Raw genomic sequence first — 24,477 nt, 5'->3', positions numbered from 1 at the left:
TCTTTAAATGGACGTCATCTTTGTCTCGGCGGATGTTTGTACGCGGCGATATTGTTAAGTCTCCACCGAACCAAAGAGCAGTCAAAGGACAACCAAAGAAAAGAATAGCAAGTAATATAAAAGAAAAAAAGCATTGTTTTTTATCACGTATCCTCTTCCACTGACTTTAAGCGGGATCCCTCCAGTTGGAAGAAATAGAAATGTTCAACTTACGAATCACAGTTCATTTTAAGAACCATCACTGTATCTACATTGCTAGAGCATGGATATGTGTAGATCATTGCATTAATTTTTCATTTGGTTTGCTGGAACTAAACGAGTACTTTGTTGATTGAGTGCAGTAATGATTCTTAAAATGAACATCGCTCCAGGTCCTGTTCATCTTTTGTAGCAAGGAAGTGAAATTTTACATCAGCAGTCGTCTTTCACGCTTCCACTGGCTCCAAGGGGGATCCCCACAGTTAGAAGAGAAGAAAATGTTCAATTTACGAATCACAGTTCATTTTAAGAATCATTACTGTATCTACATTGCTAGGACATGGATGTGGTAGGTATTGCATTGCACTAATTTTTCATTTGGTTTGCTAGAACTGAATGAGTTTGTTCATTGAGTAGAATAATGATTCTTAACATGAACTTCAGAGTTGATCTGTTCATCTTTCCGTACAGCGGAGGTGAAATTCGACACCAGCATATACGTCGTCTTTCACGTTTCACTGACTCCAATCGAGATCTCTCATGGACTGGATAGAAACGTTCAACTTACGAATCACTGGGTTGATAAACTTTGATAGTAATACTTATATTACATTCAATAATATTTAAGACAGTGCAATTATAGAAGTAAAATAGAATGCCAAATTTAACATACGATTTAATTGCGATTAATTTTTCAAATGTGTATATAGCATTAAATTTTATTTTAACTTATTCATGCATGTAATTCTCACAACAAAGAACAGATTTATTTTACGAATATCTTGCAAGTATCAAACGTTGTACACTGAACATTCGATATAAGCACGTACTGACCTACAGTATAGAGTTCATCCCCACCATCGAGGAAACTTGACTGATAACAATAAAATAATTTTTCAAGACCGATTTAAAAATTCTTTAATTTTGTCGAAAAATTTGTCCACCCACTTGAATTTTTTTCTCAAAAATGTGTAGGATTTCGAGGTGATATCTATTCACCAGAAATGATAGTAATTGACACCCACAACAAAAAATAATTTTTTTAGAACGATTTGAAAATTTTTGTTTCGTCAAAAAATTTAGGCACCTGCCCCCCGTCGATTTTGCTTAAAAATTTGTTCTTGATTTTTAGTAATTTTGGTTGTCGCCATATAAAAAAGTTGTCTAATACTTTTTATAGGTGCCCATAAGCTCTACGTCAGAAAAAAATTTCATTGAAATATATTCACTGTTGTAGGAGTTATGGCCGTCTGAAAATTGAACCATTTTTATGGGGTTTTTCTAACTTTACGGGGTTAAGAAACAAGTTTTTAAACATTTTTGTAATTTCTAGATATTGTTCACCAAAATACGCATTGTTTGCATTTTGAAACATTAAAATCCTCCAATCCACGCAGAAGTTATGATATTTTAAACATTTGCATGAAATTTCGAGGAAGCATTTCTGGCTAGAAATTATATTTTCAGTAAAGAATTTTTTTCTCGAAAGTGCGTAGAATTTCGGGGATATGTCTATTCACCAAAAATAATTGTAATTGACTCCCATAAACAAAAATAATTTTTCCACAATGATTTCAAATTTTTTAATTCAATTTTTTAATAACTTTTTAACGAAGTCTTAATCAAGATATTGATATTCTTGATTTTCGTCTTATTTTAGTCTTTCAAAATCTCCCATTAAAATTTTTGCCAGAGTTGGCCGAACACCCTGTATGATTTAATCGCAATTAATTTTTCAAATGTATATGTAGCATTCAATTTTATTTTAATCTATTCATAAATATAATTCTTCCGAGGACAGATTTATTTTACCAATATCTTGCAAGTATCAAACGTTGTACAGTGAACGTTCGATATAAGCCCGGACTTATCTACCACATAAACGACCAGTGTTCATCCCCACCACCAAGGAAAGATTCCCCTTTCACTCGCCGTCCTCTTCTACGTTCGACAGTCGACTCGGGCCGTGTCTATAATTAGAATCCAACGCCTAGGGGTCCCAGTTTGGCTGTATCAAAAGTAAATATAATTAATTTTTGTCCCAGCTGTGAGCTCGGGGTCCGATGGGTTCTCTATCGACCCATTAAATACGCGCATACATCACCGGGCGGGGAAAAAGGTGGACGCGCATAAAATGCCGATCATTTTTTCGTCGGTGGGACGGAACGTGCTCGGCCGCGGTGCACGTTGCTCATTGCGCGTCGCACACGAGGCGCGCGAGCCGCCGAGGAGAGGCCGATAGAAATATTTTTGCCGGGCTAAATGGGTTTCTTCGGAAAGTCCGGGAGAACACGAGGGCAGCAGCTGGTCGGCGATGCGACAAATCATACCTGCCGGACAGCCTACATGCTGCAACCAGCCGTGGTTGCGCGCGTGTGCATGCCGATGCACCCGTCCAGGGAAGAGCCAATGGCGTAACCAGGGGCGGCTTTCGCGATCACCCGACGCATCGAGGGGGTAAAAGCCACACCGGTTGGTCGACCGACTCCCAAACTGACGATTAGTCGCGCTCCGCCGGAAAGTTTAACCCCTAAACGCGAAATTTCTCTGGGTGCATTTTTAAATATTTTCTTGCGGAAATTAATTCTATTAGACGGCGGATGGGTACTCGTCAAATTTGAAAGATGTATGGTAGTTTTTGAAATTGCAACACGCGTGCCCCAACAGATTTTTTTACTTGAAATATACTTGTTAAGTACTGTCGATTTTTTGTCGGTGGTTTCTGTATAAGGTGGATCGCCACATATTACCATCCAGATTTATTTATTATAGGGGTAAAAACCCATTATTGTGAAAAAAAATTATTATATTTTACAGACGAGGTAGGGGACAGTGTATAGAAACAAACAATATTATGATATAGAAATACACATAGAACATTGATATTTAGACTTACAATTTAATTATAAATTGTAAACTTGTTTTGTGAATGATGAAATTTAAAAATTCTAGCCTTATCGTATTAATTTATATTAAAACACATTGCATTTGAGAAAATTTCCTTCCGAACTCTAATCCAAGAATGTATCCAATGCAGTACCAACGTAATAAACAATGACAATCGACCAACAGTGTTATTACTTAGATGTCATTCCTAATTGGCGAAGGTTCACTCAAGTTGAGGGTGTACGATTACCACAAACTAGCGAAAGCGAAGTAAAATCATGACAGTTTCCAATTCGTGGCGTTTTTCCAAGACAGACTGCTCGATTATCTTTTTAAAATTAACGTCCTTCCAATCTGTGAAACTGTATGAAACGAAAGTATTCTTAGAGTTACTCCCTAGAAGCAACGACATCTAGAGAGAACTGGTAACTTAACCTAGATTTGTCACACATGCTATATTTATAATATTGTTATTTAACACGTTTACTGCCAAACCAAAACTGTATAATATACAAAACTAAAATTTTGATTTTAGACTATTGGAAACCTAAAATTTAGGTTTAGTACTTACTCCGTAACCACACTAAAATTCGTAAATCCTATTCAAAATTTCTTTTAACATTTCAACTTGAGAATTAATTTTTCTAGTTCCATAGTGGTGAATCCTGTCCCATTTTAAATAATTTTAAACTACACCGAATATAAGCAGTGGTTTCTAGAATAAATAAATTTAACAGAATCAGTCAACAAGAGCGTACAAAATGAATAAACACTTCAAACTTTTTCAAACGCGATCTAGTTTATCGTGCGTATAATGATCAATTAATTTTCGTGAACCGAATAAAAACGAAAGGATAAATTAATGAATTTCCCAGTGGTTACGAATCGGTCTTTGGAACGAACTTTTCTGCGAAACCACCAGGAATAATGTTCTTCGTAATCGTCTGTTCCATCGATGCCAGTACAAACGGACGAACAGTGGCTGGTCGTCCCGGCTGTGACAGCTCATCTTCCAAAAGTGATTTATGCCGACATGACTACTTACCGGTTAACTTATGGTGTTTACCAATTCAATTAGAGGTACAACCACCGCTCTCTTCGGACGAGATACATTTGTTTCAACATTAATTTACCGAAACGCCCCGCTGTCATAACAAAACTATAATAAACCGTTGGCCGGTTGGCGCGCGGCCAGGAATCACGCCGCTTTTTCGGGGGTTCATAAAATCGCTCGGAACGTTTCGCTCGACGTCATTGTTTTCATTGGTGCTCCTTCGAATCTCGACGCCATAAATCTCGCGACGATAATGCAGCTCGTTCGTTAATTTTCAGCGCGGATGGCTCGATTTCACGTTTCGAAACCCTATTACGTAATTGTTGCGTGGGAGATTTTTAATGGAGCGAGGATGACTTCCGGGTTGTGAAAGTCCACTTATCGCTCTGATGTTTCATCATTTGTTTTCTTTTCAGTTTATTGAAGTTAAAATAAAAGCTTCTATAATATTCTATTGTTACAATTACAAAATAATAATAAATATATTAGGTCACTATGAAGCCCAAATGCATAGTTTATCAATGTACATTTTACATATGCAAATACGTTTAAATAAATTTCTTTTATTCATTATTGCACAAAACGTAAAAGAACAGATATATAATTCATAAACGAATAGAAAACAAATGATATATACAGTTACACCAATTTGTATTCGTACACTATAATGGCGATTTACTATAAATAAATAAAAACTTGTTTCTTATAAATTAAGTTTTTATACATTGAGATATTTAAGGGTTTGTATTTATATAAATTGAGTACAAAACTTGTCAATGGTCAACATTGGTACATTAGAAGTACTGATTCTGGTCTGAACAGCGACGTTAAGCTGCATATTTAAGTTCAGTATTTTCGGATGGGTGACCGCCAGGGGAAAAACACCCTGTTATGTATTGTTTAGGCATTATTGTTGCATATTGTTTATTAATAATTATTCCTCTCTATCGATTTTATAATTGGGTATTACTAGTTAAAATTTCAGAAACTACTATTGTAAATAGAAGTAAACAATAAATACAAATAAATGGAAAGGAATTCATTAAAAAACAAAACTACGTAAATAAAAGTAATACAGTGTGGTAGGCAACATTTGGTAAAAATAAATAGAAAGAATTTGATAATAAGAAATCACCATTATAGTGTACGTATACGAATAGGTGTGTAACTGTATAAGTGCAGCTGCTGTCACTGAATCTAACCTCGTCAATCTTTCAATAAATGCAATACAGTAGAACTTCGATAAGTCCAAACTCGATGATTGCATGCGAACCTTGTCCGTTGTATCGTGCTGACAAGTGAAAAGTATGGTCGTCTAGTTACGAATGTCGTTAAAGGCGGAAGTAACAAGTAGCAGTAGCCGTACATAGAGGAGGGTACACTGTTGCGTGAGGATACTTCGATTGTTGCATAAATTTTCAATACTCCCAGGAATTTTCAGTACCAGTTTGCTGTTATTATCAAAGTTCTACATGCATATATGCAGTCTTAATTATCGAAATGTGGACATTAATTATTTGTAATTCAATCTTATAATCATCGCCTCCCTCCTTCAGAAACAAGTTAAATTTCTATTCAAACGATACAGTATCATCTAAAACTTCTTTTTTCATTTAAAAAAAATAATTTTTTTTAAATTACCTACTGATGGAATGCAGATTCAGTGATCAGAATTATTTAAAAAACATTTCTTTTTAAACTCAGATTAAAGATTTCTATACCACAAATGTTTTAAATAACATATCAATGGAAATATTGTACAGTTGCGGTAATCGTTATTTTCTAAAATTGAATATTGTTTATTATTTCATTAATTCCCAAGGATCGTCACCGGTTTCCTGTACAAGCTGTTTCCGTTTGCTATCCATCGCGTCTCTGATTTGGCCCGTTTACCCTTGTCGTTACTCAATTCGAACGGAACCAAATTAGCGTGCGACTGTTCGTCAGATTTAGAGCGAAGCGCCGCCATTATTTTTCCAACTAGCACCGTTGCTCGAACAAGACACAGTTCGCGGTGCATCTCGAGCTGGGAATGCCACAAAAAACAAACGAAAGCGCAGAAAAGCACGCGGCGATTTCGGCTCTCGGCGCTAAAGCACAATGCCTGCGAATTCTTCGGGCCACGACGCCGACGAGCGCTCTATATTTACGTGTGAGAAAGTCACTGGCCCTCTTGTGTGACTGATTCACCATCGAGCCACGATTAAATTCGATTTCTGTCTTGCGTTTTTACTTTCGATTCAACGTTTTGGGACGTCGCAGAACCATAGTCGCGTTCTCTTAGAACCAAGCGATCGGGTTCGCTGGAGGAGGAAAGGACGAAAAGAAAGTTTTCTTTGGTCGGAAGAGAATCACATTATGTATTTCATACTTATGCTATTTATTTCAAGCGTAGCAATGTTTATTTTTTTAGTGAGATCTCGTCTAAAAACATTGGGAGTCACTGATTCGAATATTGCATTGAAAACACATAGTCTAATAGACAACTATTGTGCCTAATGAAATTTAATGAAATATATATTATATATTTTTTACAAGTTGACGGTTTTAAAAACTCGAGATATCGTAACAAAACATATTCTGTCTCGATTGAGTGCATAATATCAAGTGAACCATTGCTCCAAAAGAAGGAAGGTAGGCTAGTAACTAATTAAGAGCAAAATTTAATGATTCTCAAAATGAAATCAGAACGTGATTCGTAAGTTCAACATTTCTATGGCTCTCAACTGGAGGACGCGTTCGTTTCTCTTCCCCTTCTTCTTGATATCTGTTTCACAACATCTATAGTGATGATTCTTAAAATGAACCCCAGATGTGATGCGTAGGTTGAACATTTTTATCCCTCCCAACTACAGAATGCGTTCTTTTCCATTCTCCATCTTCTGGATATCTGTTTCAGAACAAACAATTACAGTGATGATTCTCAAGATGAACCGCCAGACGTGATTCATTAGTTCAACATTTCCCTGTCTCTCAACTGGAGGACGCGTTCATTTATCTGCCCCTTCTTCTTGATATCTGTTTCACAACATCTGTAGTGATGATTCTTAAAATGAACCCCAGATGTGATTCGCAGGTTGAACATTTTTATCCCTCCCAACTAGGAAATGCGTTCATTTCCCTTCTCCATCTTCTCGATATCTGTTCCAGAACAAGCAATTATAGTAATGTAAGGATGTTGCAGTGGCCATTCTACCTAGGGTTAATACAGCGAATAAAGTCGTTAGATGTAAACTAAATAAATAGAAGGCAGGATAAGTTTGTCTCAGTATGTTTGCACGATGTTGGCAACGTATTAACAAGGAATTTATTAGAAAGTAACCCTGTCCATTTCGATTCTGTAAGGATGTCGCAGTGGCAATTCTGTCTAGGGTTAATACGGCGAATAAAGTCGTTAGATGTAAAATGAATAAAAGGAACGATAGGTTTTTCGCGGTTTGGTACGATCGAATGGATTCGTTAGGAAGAAACCGGGGCCGCGGGTAACGGAAAACGGATCTCCGGCGTCGATCCTTATTTTTCTTGCCCATGCGCGTAGCCGGCGCAGAAAGTATAAGTTATAGCGACGAGAGTGAACTCCCTTGTAAAATATATACAGCGGGCAGCGGACATTAAGAGAGTCATTTGTAAGCGGTTGTAACCGCGCGCCGAGTGCTTTACGATACCGAGCTGTATTTTGTGCCGGCAAGCGGTCCGCGACGCTGTCCGTCGGCTAACGCGAGCTCATAATGAGAGACTAGCTTTTATAGAGTTACTCGTTTTTCTCGGTGTTTCCCGTGCGCGCGGCCCGAAAGTCACGTCGAACCGATCGGTCGCGGAAACCCGGGGACACTCGATCCGCCGCAAGAACCCGTCCACTTGCGACGCGAAGTGTATCGGTTTCTAGACGTCGCGGAGGATCTACGACCGCGGGAGAAAGTTTCCACCCTGTGGCTGTCGAGCTTTCGCGGAAATACTGGTAATATCTCTTCCAACCTTTTACTTTTTGCTAACGTTCGCCTCGCGTTCGATTTCCTCGGATGAGCCTTTACGCGACGTCGCCTTTAAACCGGGGTCACACGAACGTGCGTCAATTTTTAACTTAGTTGCTATTGGTGGCTCTTTATTTTTCATTCACTTTCTGAATTACTTTTAATGTTATACACATTTAAAAATTATATTTATTTAAGAGGCATGGTATCGAGAAAAAATTTATTTCGCAAAGCTAGGCGTTTTGTATTAATCTGTCCACTGAGGGGGGAAGTTGGCACGGCACTAATTTTTAAAACAAATATTTAGTAATTGCCACAAGTCACGAGTAAATTAAAGAAATATAACAAATTGTTTATGTCATTCATCGACAAAAGAATTATCTTATTGAAAATTTATTTTGTTTGACTTTGTTAGCTACTGTCACGAATCCACAGATGTAGATACATGTAATTATGAATTACAAAATTACGAAATTATAAAAGAAATCAAAGCAAGTCCAGGAAATATTGGATTCGTCCTATAAATAAATTAAAATTATTAAAAGGTGCATTTTGTACTATAACCTTACTCTATATTTGAGCCATAAAAATAACTAAAACTAGAATTTTAGCATTTGAAAAAAATAATTTCATCACTACAAAATCTCTACTTTGCAATCTATTGATAATTATAGCATAAACGTACTTTAATAAATCGTGAAAAACATGAGTAACATCCCACTATAATATTCTAGGGTTAAATCTCGCCATAAAATCGTTGGTATAATTTTGAATCGCTCTAAAATCGAAGTTTCCAGTAATTGCAATCGATGAAAAGGTCCATTTTTAAACTGAGGGGTCGTCGAACCACGCAGAAGAGATAAATGCTTCGGTGGAAGAGTCAAAGTTGCATTGTGCGAGGTGAGATTTAGCATATCTCTTATCTCATTCGTAGTCAGAGAGATCACTTTCATCGGTCTTCCTGTGAACTGTCGTCTCCGTCATATATAATTCTTTTCTACATAACAGCCAGTAGTTTGGATACAAGTCATTAACTCTAGCCGCGGAGAACGCAATATGTTAATGTCACCGATGACAACTAGTCGTTTAATCACTTAACGCCTCTTTTGAATGCCAGGAATCGCAGTCCGCGAACTTCAAGTGATTCATCGACTGCAACGGCATCTCCTCTAATCTCGAATCCCGAAATTCCTTATAAATCGTCGTCAGTTGGCCGTTTCGCAATTTACTTTTGCATCAGTTAATGAGGAAGCACGCGACGACGGTGTTGATTTGTACGTTGCGTAACGACGGTGTCAACATTTCGCCGAACCAATTATTTTTATTGGATTCCCCAACCACCGTTACTTTACAAGATTTCAACCAAATGTTGCGAAAAAAGAAATTTGCAAAATTTCCTTGTGTTACCAATTTGTCTGATCACTACAATAACCGGGGGTTGAAATAAATAACATTCCGTTAAAATTGTTTTGCAACGCGAGGTGAAATTGTGAAATACTTTCTTTATTAATTTGTATTCCCATTACGTTTTCATGAAATCAATGATTTATTAGAGAATTACTTTTATTGGATACCGTGTGTTTAAATTAATTTGAAACCAAAAATATATTCTATTACTCAACCAAATAAAATATATTCATTGTAAATCAATTTAAAACCAAAAATATATTCTATTTTCGAAACCAAATAAAATATATTCATTGTAAATTAAAATCAAAAATATATTCTATTACTAATATTCAACAGAATATCGTAAAAATGTGAAATTAAATTGTCCTACTGTATTAATAAATAAAAAAACGAAAATTAATATTGCATTTAATACAAAATAAATTTTAATTGGATTAATACTATATTAAATAGTATGATTTATATGATATGATAAAGGAGGTTCGGTACCGATAAAAAAAAAATGAGACAATATCGAAGGGGAGAGAAAGATTAAATAGAAAGAAAAAAGTCGGTGTTCGGTTACAACGGAAGAGGACCTCGTGCACGAGGATTGACCTTCGAACACAGAGGAAGCCCATCGCGTAAAGATTCACGGATAACAGGATATAAATGAGTCTTCGAGAGGTCCGAGGGCAAATATAGACGAGCGTGTTAGCGAAAGGTACTGGCCTCAAATGGGACCGAATGGCACCAGTATGGAAATGCGATCGGCTTTTAAACGTCGAACCGCGCTCAGCTATGTTAATTCCGTACGTGTTACTCGAGGTGTAGCTTCTGTTTATCTTCGAATCTACCCAATGTAGCTTAACGAACGCCATGGACCACCTACGTCTACGCCAGACACCTAGATGTCGTTATGTGGTTAAAATTCTGGTGTTCCCTGTCGAGTCGAATATTCCGTGACTAATCGTAGCCGAAATGTTTGTCTGCTATATCTATCCATCTGGGGTAAAAAGCACGTTGGAATCTTCATTATTCGAGCATTATTTGAACATTCTATTATCCAAATAGGGAGAATGTTTCTTGATTCGTTAAATCAAATTATCATAAATAATTTTTCGTAACACATAATACTATATACAATTATTATCATTGATGGGTAGGTGACAAAATAATACATTAATTGAAAAGTAACATGTATCATAGACTGGAATAGAATGTATAATATTGATCTTTGTTGTAAATGTTCATAGCTAAAAATGCACATTTGGATGACGTAAAACGAATGTAATTAAATGTGATTAAACCTTTATAATCTATGTTACTTTTTGTGTAGAAAAGTTATACCATATGATCATTGATAAATACTAACAATGAGAAATAATTTGAAAGGTAAATTTTAATAAACACAAAATTTAAATTAAGTGTAAAATATTCTGGAATAGTTGTATTCTAATTCTTTCTGAACCACACATTATTGCTTTAAAACCACAATTGATACATATTGACAAAATGATTAAATCAAACTCGAAAAAGTGACTTTAGAATCAGTTTGAGTTATAGATGATTGGATATGTTAAAGGCTTCGGGTGATTTAGCAGCTAAGGACACAGCTTTAAGAAAATTGCTCCCTTATATTATTCATTCATTTTGTTTATCAATATTTAACGACTAGAATATTTTACCTGGAATGTATAGAGTGATCAAGATTAAAATAGTACATTTCACTAATAAGTTGAATAATGTAGACACTGAAAATACAAAGCAATTTCTATTGAAACTTATTGTAGTATTATTGTCATTGTCTTCTGTAATACCATTTGCTGTAATAATAATATAAAAAATAATTGATCCATTATACCTGGTACATGTTATACTACATTACAACTAATTTGATATTAATACATAAAGATTGAATATAAAACGTCACAAACATTCGAATTATATTTAAATCTACATCTCATATAATGTTAATAATTTGGATACACTATTTAGAAGCTAAAATTTAATTCAATTAAGACATATCAAGTAAATTACTTTGATCGATTGATATAAAGAAGATTTGATTCATACAATTAACTCTTGTTATACAAGAATACAAGACTCCTGTTAGAATATTGTCTGAGCCAATATTTCATATACATGTAAACCACAAAATATCATAAAAAAGTGCTCGAGATTTCTTGTACAAAATTTGAAAATATTTTTTGTTGGGTTTCGTCGTAATCTTTGAAACGTTCGACCGAGGCTCGTTTGTATTTATACTTGAGCTCGTATCATTTCCTGAAACTTGTCTCTCTTCGTAAAACGTAAATTTCCCATGCACTGTTAGATCTCTCATAGCAGGAGGCATTTGAATTGCAAAAAATTCAATCCACCATGGAATATGGATTATAAATAAAAAATACCCTCTGACCTGGCCAATTATCTATACGATCCGAGCTAGTCCCAGTAAAATGATAGTCGCGTGACTGTTTCACATACACGTGAATTCTAGAAGCATGTGATGTCATACATATTTTGGGTTTTCTCTTCTTCGTCATCACTTAAGCGACCAGTGAACTCTTCAAGGAAAAACACTCGATCAACAAATTTGATCGATATAAAGTTGGTTATTTTACTAAATATATACTCATATTCGTATTCGTACGCTATAATGGTGATTTAAAATAAATGAACAAAATTTTTTAAACTGGTATGAGTCCATTTTTTCATACGTTGAGATATGTATAAGTGGGTGATCGGTAGGGAAAAAAATCACCTCTTATAATACATAACAATTATTAATGTTATATAATAATTATACCTCTCTATCGGTTGTGTAAATGAGAATTACTTTGCCCATCAATATTAGAAAAATTAAAAAAAACTACTTTGTAAATAGAAGTAACAAAATATAAATAATGAACAATATTTTGTAAAAATAAAAGGAAAAGAATATTCATAAGAAACAAAAAAAACTACGTAAATAGAAATAACACAAAATTACATACTTCGTAAATATATACAGTGTACTAAACAACATTTGGTAGAAATAAATGGAAAGAATTGGAGGTCTTTGTATTTATAATAGAATTTCGAGAAATATTTCTCGGTTAAAAAATTAAAAAGACTACACGAAAGATAATCAACATTCAGAAATCAGGTTTTAAAAAAAAAATATTCAATATAAAATTCTATTTAAGTGAAATCTTGTTAAGTGTAATCTCACTACGGATATGCATATTAAAAATAACATTTTTAAAATAACATTTTTAATATGCATAAAGCAAAAGTTTAAATGACTAAAGGAATGAATATTTGTAGTACAAGGGGCGCAATTTCTCCCATTGTACGCTTCTCGTCGAGGAGGCTAAATTCCAGGGAAATTTTGATTAAATCGACTATCACTATTAGCAGCAATCAACGTGAAAAGTAATATCGAAGTTTAATTAAGCGAAGATTCTCGTGCAAAGCATATAGACCGAGGTGTATTACGGGGGCAGAACGGTTCGCGTTGATTAAACGGCGACGCCAATGAGTCGATCGATCGAAAAGGGAACTTGCCAGTTAAGATTCGGGATCGCGTCGAAGGCGAGAAGCCTGTATGAACTTAATTTGATAGAAGCCGCGGCGTCTGCATAAAATGAGGTAATACAGAGAGCCAGCCTCCCTCGAGCCAGACATTTTGCACGGTTCTCTAGTTTACGGGGGTTAATAGAGACACCTCTATGCGTGCCGCGGTGGAAACACACGCGTGCTCCGCAGCCACCTGCGCCTCAGGGAGATCACAATTAAGGGATCGCGTGCGTGATCATCCCTCCAATTGAGAGATCGTCACCCGTGAAGTGGTTGCGCCGAGTTCGACGCAAGTCTAGCAGAAAACGTGCCATCTTTTGTCTCGAGCATCAAAAGCTGTCAGTGGGATACTTAAGTATTTTTATTCCTTCGTGATCCTACTTTCATCTTTTATTCTTTCAAATTTATTATTTATTATTTATTATTTATTCTGTTAAATGTCTTGGTTGTGATACTCACGACAAACTATATGTATATTTTTCTCAGAAGAGAAGTGAATATTGAACATTGTGGGGTATGTATATTATAAGGAAAATCGTGAGATTAAATGGGTGTTGAAATAACATTCCACATAAGAAATTTTAAACTGCATTTATAAAATGGTGGTTCGATCGATCACGGTGGGTTTAATATTAGAGACAGTATCAGGTATCTACAGAAAAATTTCAATTCAGATACACCACATTATCTTTTCTCCGCGAAATAGCTGGAAATCATCGGCGTCGTTTGACGGATTCCGGCGCCGAAATCAAAGCGAGAGAAAGTCGAGGAGCACGCGTCGTCGTGATCCGGCATCAAAGGGTTCCTGCGCGAAAAAGCGAGATTTCCAAGCGTCGGTGTCAGCATCTGTTTTTCATTCGAGGGCCGAGCTATCCACGGGATTCTTCGCGTTTTCGTCTTTCGTTCGTTTGGAGCGATCGCGTCGGGCGAACTAAGATCCCGAAGACTCGTCGGGAATGTCCTCTCATTAATAAGAGCGCGAACGCGACGCGACGGTTCCCGTCTTCGTCGTGTTATCGACCGGCCAAACAGATGCGTTCGCTATGCACTTTCGGTTGCCAAAGCTGGTCAGAACTCGAAACTTCCGCGGAATGCGCGAACCCTGCATACTTTCATCAATTTCGCGCTTCTCGCGGCCCAGCTATTTCATTGACGACGAGAACGGACGAGAGGAGGCACGCCATAGGCTTTAAAAATAGGGTAAACTTTGCGAATTTTACTCGTCGATAATCGCTAGAAGTTTACAATGAGAAAGAATGTGTTAAAAGGCGTAATGTTATTAACAAATGAGATTTTCTATTTTAAACTTGAGCTACAATGCGAAAAACATGCAATTTTGTAAAAAAATGTATTTACTTTGACTTCTGTATGATTTTAGAATTTGTGGTATAAACAAACAATGAACATGTTTTTCTATTTTACTCACTGTCAGTGGTTTTCACATTCGTCTCACGATCAAGCCTGACAGAGATAACATTTAGCGAGGAAATAGTCTACTTATGGTGTTCCTATATTTATAATAATAGTTCTAGCATATTCGTGTGCTTTACTTTGGTGATAAGATCATTATATCTGTATAAAAAACATTCTCAAGCTGTTAAGATCAAATCAATTAACGAATCGTCTTTAAAAGGAGTTAGTAGGTCAAGTTAAATTCATAGAATTAACAGCAAATGTAAATAAATTCATGACTAGGCTGCGGATCTTCATGCAAATTCATATTTTTATAAACAGAATTTATGAACTGAGAGCTTTGTAGGGGGTTGCCTCAACCCCTCAATATAATCATTCTCATTTTTAAGTATTTTTTATATTTTTACATGTTAAGTGCATTCAGTAGTTTTTTTGAGAATTAAAATTTCTCATAAATGCATAAACGTCCACAGTCTAACAGTCAACAAATTAAATGGATGCAACTTTCGTTTTATAATTTTTGAAAAATAAACATTCTGTTGGAAGCTCAATTGCTCACCGTAATTGGATCGTTAAAAGTGACATTAATATAAGTAAGAAATAATTGAATGGATATAATAATAAGTTTCAACTTTATTTTATAATTTTTGAAAAGTAAAAACGTTTTAAAATAGCGGAGTTATTTGTAATTTCTGAAGCCCTTTCTGTTTGAAACATCGATTGTTGGCTGTAATTGGTCCGTTGGAAGTAACAAATTTTGTACTGTTTTTAATATATGATTTTCCAAAAATTTTTAATTACAGTTTATCGGCTTCGAGTGACTCGTGTCGTTTGGTAATCAACAATCTGTGTTTGTTTCGATCAAGGGTCTGCAATCCGCTATCTTTTATGTATTTATCAGCAAATACTGTGTTTGCCTTTTATTTCATAATACGAAGACTCCCATGAACTGGCTAAACCAGAGATTCTCAACGACCGTGTGGGGCCCCCCGGTGGGCCCAGCCATATTTCTTGTTAGTCACGAGTGAAGGCTATAAAAAACTGGGAAGCTGCAATTTATCAAAATACATGGATAAATATCTCATTTTATTCTTAGTCTTCTCTAGACAATGAGTAGACTTAGAAATTGCACTGCTCTCTGATCTGGTTTTATCTGAATGACAAGGAAAGAAGTGAACTCGTTTTTATAGGGAACCTTTTGACCTCCTTGAATTTTTATTGTGGTAACTTTAATTATTTATATCTTAAAAATTGTTGAGTATCTACACCTAATATTTTACATGGATCAAAGGGGGTCTATGTTTCACTATTCTGCCAAAGCACATTACAATCAAAGTCGAATAGTTCGTGCCCTTCAAGTACTAATTATTGAAAGAAAAGAAAATATGTTTACTGGTTTATATCATGACACACCTTCGTGCGTGTCAAGGTGCACTACATTATTATTTATATCTTGAAAAGTGTTGAATATCTACATCTAATATTTCACTTTGTGGTCTTGTAGGTCACAGAATATAATAGATGCTACTAAAACAGCTATTCAACTGACAAATATGCAATACGACAAATTTAGTAACTACTATAAGAAAAAAGATTCTTTATATGACTAATATACATATATATAAAAAATCTTTTTTCTTTATATATATATGTATATGTCCATCTGCATTAAGATATATTAATTATATATACAATACTTTAAAAACTATTGAGTATCTACACCTAATATTTTACATACATCAAAAGGGATCGCTTTACTATAGTTATGCAAAAGCACATTAAAATCGAAGTCGTACAGTTCGTGTCCTTCCCTCGTAAGTCATAATTTTTAACTGACACATGAAAATTAAAAATTGGCATTGTCATGGCTAGTGTTGTAAATTGCTTAGAAACTGATAATTCTAACACATGAAAGAACTCTGAAGACGTTTACGACAGAAAAATTACTCAAATCACATATATTTTCAAAACATTTAGTATCAAGCAAAACCTATATTTCACAGTCAATAAAAAAATTATAGCGGCCACGTCAATCGGAAAGTTCCATCGTTCTCATTGATAAACCCAATATTCTCGAGTCACTTGGACGCCCGAACTCTGAACCCTGAGCACGCGAGAAATCAAACTCATCGAAATTAGCATAAATTTTTTCCCCTTCATGTAGGATGACCGTAAAGCTGTCAGCTATCGCGGAAATCGCGGGTAACCATTGTGCAGTCGTGGACAAATGCGCCGTGTCGGTCGAGAGGGGGGAAAAATCGTCGGAGAAAGGTCGAAGAAAAGGACGAGGTGGAAGAAGAAGAAGCAGAAGCAGAAGAAGAAGAAGAAGAAGGAGAAGAAGCGCAAATAAGACGTCGCCGCGTCGTTTAGTCGATCGTGGAAGCGAATCGGAAATCGCACGCGGAGCCACTGGAGAGGTTTACGACCCTCGTTATCCTCTTTGCGTACTCATCAAGCAGAGAGGAATACGCTTCCCTGCATATTTCCGAAGAAATAAGCAAGCTGCGGCCCGTGCACGCCCGACGATCGCGATCGTCGATGCGGATTCTCCGTTTCCGATTCACCGTTGCACCGTGTCCGTGATGTACTGAAATGGAATTATCTCGATCCTTTCGATTCGATCTCCCTCGTTCTTTCGTTCATCGGTGACGTCTTCGTTTGCTTCTTTCGTGACTCTTTCCGCGAACGGGCGAAGAGCTTTTGTGCCTTAGGACGATTGGAACGCGGACAGTCCTTTTCAATTACCATTTTTCGAATCGTGATAACATAATTAGCAGACTGCGGATGTTTATGTATTTATGGGTAATTTGAATTTTCAAAAAACAAGAGAATTCACTTAACATGCAAAAATATAAGAATTATTATATTTAGGAGTTGAGACAACTCTCTACAAAACTCGTATTTCATTAAGGTCCGTGGTATAATAATTAGTGGTGGGGGAACTTCCGGATGCAACGTAACACACTTTGCAACCCTGAACGAAGCATCTATTAACCCCGCGTTGTGGAGATTACCAAACTTTTTAAACCCCCAATCCACTTTGCGTTATTTAAATTTCTTTAAAATTGTGCAGGGTTTTTTGGAAACCTAATTTCTATCAAATTTTTCCAAAGACATTTAAAATTTTTATTTGAAATTATTTTCTAAGTTTTATTATTTTTTCTAGGTAATACATTAAAAAATAATTCATATGAAGATTTATTTTCACAGTTATTTGCAGAGATGTCAAAAGAAGTTTTGAACTATTTTTATTATGGATTACAATTCGTTTCTTCGGGGCTGAAATATTCCTTATACGTAGACAAGTACTTTTCTATTTACCTATATCTTATATCAGAAGCTGTTTAACACTATTTTTACCAAATATTTCAAAAGACATAATTAAAACATAATTAAAACATAATTCACATTAAGAATTGTTTTCACAGTTTTTGTATCCTAATATAGAGATCTCCAAAGAAATTTTTACTATTTTTATTATAGATTAGAATTCGTTTCTTCGGGGTGCAAACATCCCTTATTATGGGAAATATTCTGATAACCAGTCTGCCTTATTTATTTTGGTGGTGTCACTTTAGTGCTACCTATCATTTGATTAAAATAAAATTTTGCAACATATTACTTTTATATTCAATCTTAAAACGGTATATTGCAAATTAATTAATACTTTCATTATAACGTATACTTACACATAAAAAAAGTCACAAAGATTGGTATTTGTTGAAATATCTTTATAAAAATTATTTCCTCATTGATATTCATTACTTTATATAATATAGATACCTAATATTATTTGCATATTATGTGCATATGTATTTATTAAATTCCGGTCTTATATTAGCCAACAAAGAAGGAATCTCTACTGTACAACAATTTAATATCACATTAATATACACAATCATATATGACTCATAACGAGTAGTAATTTGCAAATGAAAACTTTGAAGCTTCTACTAGTATCGACCATTAACCATTTACCGTTGTTTAATAAACATCCCAAGAACAAAAATAGTAATTTAAAAACCATTTGTCACGACTGTTAATCAAGTCACGTTAATTGATGGGCAAGAATGTAAAAAAAGTGCACCGAAGTATATAGAAAAGGTGAACTAGTTGGAGAATAACGAGATCCCCCGCGAAGCGTTCTTTCCTCGAATGAAAAGCGTAAGCGTTTTTACCACAGTCTTTAAGCCGGCAGCTTAACCCCCCAAGGAGAAGCTTTTCATCGCTTGAATATCGAAGAATTTGTCGCTCCGCTTGAAGCAGGTCGAGTGAGAAGACATCAAAGGATTCTTCCTCGACCCGCCTACGAACCCACCCCCTCCACTTTACCCGACGTAATAATCATTTATTATCCCGGTCGAGTAATAACCGGTACACGACGATGTTATGAAGTTGCGAAATTAGGGCTTTGTTTAAAAATTAGCTGTCCGCAAGTTTTCACGGCCTTATCATAAACTTCGTCTTCGAAGTACATGACTTGCCCCCGTTGTTTCCTCCTTAATGTACAATCTCGAGACTTTTGGGCTTCGATGATGGTTCTTTATTCTATTTTATTTACGACGTCAAACTTACTACGACTGGTTCTTTATTCTATTTTATTTATTTTCATTTTTGTTTGTTTGTAAATAGTAGTTAAATATCTTCCTTGTTATGAAGATTCCCTATACCTAAAATTGAGAATAATATACAGTGAGGGAATTAGTTCTGTTTAATATTTTTATTTAGACCTCGATGATGGACTAGTTTTTATTTTTTTTTTTTTGTAAATAGTAGTTAAATAAATTAAAAATTCTCTATATGTAAAATTAAGAATATTATACAGTGAGGAAATTAGTTCTGTTTAATATTCTTATTCAGACCTGAATGATGGATTATTCTTTATCGTATTTTATTACAGTAATTTTAATGATTATCCAACATTTTTGTTAATGCCTAAAAACATAAATTAAAGAATCTACAGTTGCTTATAATGAAACTTAATAATGCTTCGAATGAAATATTCTCTCATGATGCAATAATTTCCAACAGCTCGTTTCTCGATTCTTGCAATATTTACTATCTAATATTATAAATAATTATTATCTTTGCATTTATACATTTCACGTAAGACGGTATTATGCCTCTCGTCTAACAAGTTTCCTTATTTCTCTTTATCAAGTTTTTACAACGGGTTTCTTCATAAATATCTGTTACAAACGCTTTAATTACTTATTTGCTTAATTATTAGCTATTTGTCTTGCGGTCTCGTCTTTTTGATTGCGTCAGGACTCGAGTTGTGCAATGCTTGCGAAATCGCGTGGAAGATAATTTTCTGATCGAGTACTGCCATCCATTATAAGTCACCTCTAACAGTAAATGCAACTACTTTTACATATATTCCTAGAAATTTTTTGTCTTTATGTCAATTACTGTAAATTCGTCGGAATTGGTCGAAGACGGTTAATGACACGTTAAGAAATAAGTCTGGTTTTTAACAACCATTATTATGAAAAGAGGACGATTATAAATAAATTAAAGTATTGTTTGCTTACTTTTATAAATCGTGTTTTCACAAAAATGTCAATCTAAAGTCACAGTAAAATCACGATCTAGTTTTAGGTTAGGTAGGGTTAGGTCTTTGGAAAGTAGGGTTAAAAATTGCCCCGCCATTTTGATTTCCTGATACGCACGATGTGATTTTTCATGCCGCTATTTTAATCTACCTGACAAATGTTACATTAATTCAGAGAGAAAAATATTATTCCATATTTCTCAGTAGAAATGTGTAGTTCACCTAGAGATTTTTCATTGTAGCATACTTATTTTATTGACTCTAAAAATTTATACTTCGAAAAATCAGTCACGTTTTATTTGAGTCCATTATTAATTTTTTCGAAGCTCATTATAATTAAAATATTTATTATTTTGCTGCTATGTACTATCCACTACAAAGAAAACGAGTTCTTTAAATTTCTGGAACAGTTTTTAGCGAATAACAAACATGGCGACTATAGTAATTGAAACTTCTATTTTTCTTATTGGAACAGTCTAAGAAATTCATTATTATTTGTTTAGAATGCATAGTTTGAAATAATAAATAAGCTAATATCCTCGTTCTCCTATTAAAAATTTTCTATTTTCATTTATCGAGTTTCGTTTTCCTATTATTTAATAATAACCAGCGTTCTACTGTAATTTAAATTATTTTCAAAAGCAATGGGGGAGAGAGGTCTTGGACTTTATTTATTTATTTACGGATTAGTAACCTAGTTTGCACACTAACGATGCATAGAAATAAAAATATAAAAAATGTAAAAAAATGAGGACTTCGTGCAAAAAAAGAATCTCGTCGCGGTCGATCTCAAAGTGATATTGTTTGATTTTGCCCGCGAAGCGTGCTTCCGGTTTCGCTCGAATTCGCATGGCGTCGCTCCTCTCGTTTCTGACGGTTTTACGACCCGCTCGGAAGAAATAATTTCATCGAAAAGTCGCGCCGAGCGTGGAAGAAAGCTGGAACGCCGCCATGCTTCTCCGCCTCGTGCAGACTCGCTCGCATCGGCGTAATTGCCAGACATAATTGCAGTCCCCTTTTGTTTCTTCAATTACGCGGGTTTAGCCCAGCGATGGCGGGAGAAACGTATGGGGCCAGGAATTTTTCTGAAATGGCTTCTGTCGTTGCCATCTCTCTTGAAAATCATTGCTTTCCGACGTTTCGTCAACTCCAACGTTCCATTAAACGTCGTTCCTGTGTAGAGTCGTTCTCCATCGACAGCTGCAGGAGTCCAACTTGTGGAAAAAGTTAAATTACAGCTATTTATCTTGAAATAATTCACAGTAAATAATTTTCAAGGTTTCTATAATTTAATCAATGGAGGCTTTTGGACAATAAACAAAACTGAGAGTGATCACACTCATTTTTAAAAGCATTATAGAATTGAAAAATTCATCAGTACTGTTGATTTGTATCAAATATTGTTTTGGAACTAATAAGAACTGCTCCAATTTTGGTAGTCGTGGAAACAGTTAATTTTGCTCATTTTCGTTCATTATTTATTTTGGAAATATTATTTTATAAAAATGACAAAATTGAAATTATTTAAGAGCACCCTTCACGATTCAAATTTCAACTAACATTCGTGTTGAAAATCGCCTGTTTTAAAAACTGTAAATCGTGGTTGTATACGAATTTTGATCTCGTATCCATTTTTAATATTTTATTCTATTTAACATTAGTGGAAGACAAATATGATCGTATTGTAATTTTATCGCCATCTTTATCTAACAAAGATTCGAGTAAACCTTCCATTTTGTTATGAATTCAATTCACTTCAGCGCCCCGACAAAGTTCATACGTCACACACTGTAACAATTTTTCGTTCCTCGCTTAGAAATGGCGTATCTTTCGCAATGCTTCAACGTCAACGCAGGATTTATCGAGTTCTGGGTACCCTTTGCAAATTATTATCACCATCATAAAATCTCCGCTGAACGGAACAGTCATTGCGTAGGTGTGATGACGAATTACAACCTCCTAATCGCCGCTAAAATCTACATATTTCATACTTTCAGTCGAGCGTATATTTACGAGAGTAGACGTGTACCGAAAATTTGTCTTTCTTCGTTTGTATACATGCCACTGCAAAATGAATATTTTTTAAAAAATAAATAAATGCACTACGAATTTTAACAAATAAACTTAAAAAATAAAAAATCTTTGCATTCATTATATTAAGCTTCTTGGCCCGAATGGTAGAATAAAGTGATTTGCAAAGAAAAATTACTTTCTTTGATTCTCGTTTAAAAAAATTCGAAATATAAATAAATACTTTACGAAGTTCAACGAATAAACTTAAAAAAGAAACGACCTTTGCATTTATTGCATTAAGTTCCTTGGTACGAGAGGATAGAATGATTTGCAAAAATTAAAATTATATGGAATTTACGTAGTACGAAATTTAGTATCGATTGGTGTAAAAATTGGGGGAAAAAAACATTCGCTGCGGACAGGATTCGAACCTGTGTGGGTTAACGATCTACCCAATGGATTTCAAGTCCATCTCCTTAACCGCTCGGACACCGCAGCTACGTGCTAAGGGTTGTTACAGTTCGTACTTATTATCGATAAAACAATAAACAGAGATCTCTACTGCTACTAGCTACTGCTGATAGCAAAGAAACATTTTTTAATTAATTTCAAACCATCTCTGTACAATAATTATAAATTTTTTTATTACGTCTGTCATCCATACTTATTAAACACATATTTTTAATCTTATTTGACTTTAATATTTAAAATAATTCAACTTCCGATGAACTTTACTAAGGCTAGTTCGATTTATTGGCAGAATTTAAATTTAAATTTTCTTTCTTAAATAATAAGGGTCTAATGAACAGTAATATTTGTTATATGAAAAGAGTGTTTTCTAAATTATGGATAATGCAACATATATAAGATCATCAATGAAAAGTAATAAAACTGATCTTAAAATATAAGTATTTACGAACTGTAACAACCCTCTGCACGTAGCTGCGGTGAGCGAGCGGTCAAAGGGATGGAATTGAAATCCATTGGGTAGGTTGTTAATCCCACACAGGTTCGAATCCCCTGTCCAAATTGAATTTTTCTTTTTCTCAATTTTTACACCACTCGATACCAAATTTCGTACTACGTAAATTCTATATACATTTAATTTTTTGTTTTAATGTGAATCAAAGTAATTTATTTTCGCAAATCATTCTATCCTCTCGTGTCAAGAAGCTTAATACAATAAATGCAAAGATCGTTTCTTTTTTAAGTTTATTCGTTCAGCTTCGTATTTATTTATATTTTGAATTTTTTTAAATGATTTGCAAAGGAACTAATTTCTCTTTGCGCCAAAAAAATTGAGAATGATAGTAATAACAATACCTGTTTTCTGTACAAATATAAAAGTAGTTTTGCAACTGCTTCAATACGTATTTCTTTTTTTATTAGTATAGTATAGTTCTAGTCTATGATCAAAGACCACTTATTCGAATGTTTCGATCGATTGTCCGATAACACCTGCAAAAAGACTTGTTTGACTTGCTACTAGCTCAAACATTTTTCTTTGAAGAGTCATCCTCGATGGCAACTATTGAATAAAGCAATTTGAAGTTGAAACGTTAGAGGAAATAAATTTTAGTGATATTAACAAGTACTGAGACAAATTTTAAATAGTTTACTATTGTCCAAAATGAAAGCTTCGGTCTAGCAGCGAACGCGTCAATGGAACAAAAAATTGACTTTCACAGGACAACGAAGAAAGAAGGAAACAAATACGTTTTGGCGCAAAAGTTGACGGAAAGTGGTTTGTTCCCCGCCACTTTCACCCGAAAGTAGTTTGACCCGAGAGTCACGAAATCTCACAATGGCTGACGTGTTAATTAAGCATCGGTTAATAGAGTCCAACAAGTTTCTTTCGCGATGGCACCCAAGTACTTAAGTAAGAATTTCAATTAGCCGAGGAAACGATCGAACTAAGACAATTACTACGGGGAACAGGGTCGCATTTCCGGGTCTTAACGAACGAACTGCAGATTAATTAAACTCGCTTCTCTCCTTCTTTTCATCGAGGTCCAAGGAAAGCGGCGCATTGCGGGCGCATTAACGATAATTGAGCCATCCCCGCTGTTATTTAATTACGATCGTTAACCAGAACGATAATCGGGCTTCATATGTGGGCTCGGGGGTTAAAAAAAAAGAAACTTCGCGACGCCTACGAGAGAGCGTGAGCGTTGTCTTCAGACTTATGCCACTTATAAATCAGCCCCGTTCCCAACGGTGATAAGAAAGGATCCGGCCCGGAATGCCGATACGCGATTAATTAAGCTGTTAATTAACTGACAACGACGGATAATGTTTCGTGGGACGGCTGGCGGGAGCCTCGCGTTGTCGTCGCCGTTCCTCTTTCGGTAGTGTTAACTTCGATGTAATACACGTCGTTTAACCGCAACGTCGATGATAGGACTCTCGCTTATGCAGGGAACCAAGATGTTCATGCC

General features: G+C 35.2%; 1 protein-coding gene and 1 non-coding gene across 3 annotated transcripts in view; one reads left to right on the top strand and one right to left on the bottom strand.

The window, feature by feature from the left end:
- Positions 1-24,477, top strand: part of LOC122400469 (protein vestigial-like) — a 159,265-nt gene that overhangs the window by 46,452 nt on the left and 88,336 nt on the right. The gene's annotated exons all lie outside the window — the stretch shown is intronic.
- Trnas-uga lies at positions 22,450-22,537 on the bottom strand. The gene has a single exon. It is a non-coding gene; the product is annotated as a tRNA-Ser (tRNA).

The sequence above is a fragment of the Colletes gigas genome, unplaced genomic scaffold (assembly GCF_013123115.1).
Source record: "Colletes gigas isolate AHSC1104 unplaced genomic scaffold, ASM1312311v1 Colletes_gigas_Sc00018, whole genome shotgun sequence".
NCBI lineage: Eukaryota > Metazoa > Arthropoda > Insecta > Hymenoptera > Colletidae > Colletes > Colletes gigas.
Note: the sequence above shows the minus strand (reverse complement) of the source record. Positions and strands in the feature narration are given on the sequence as shown.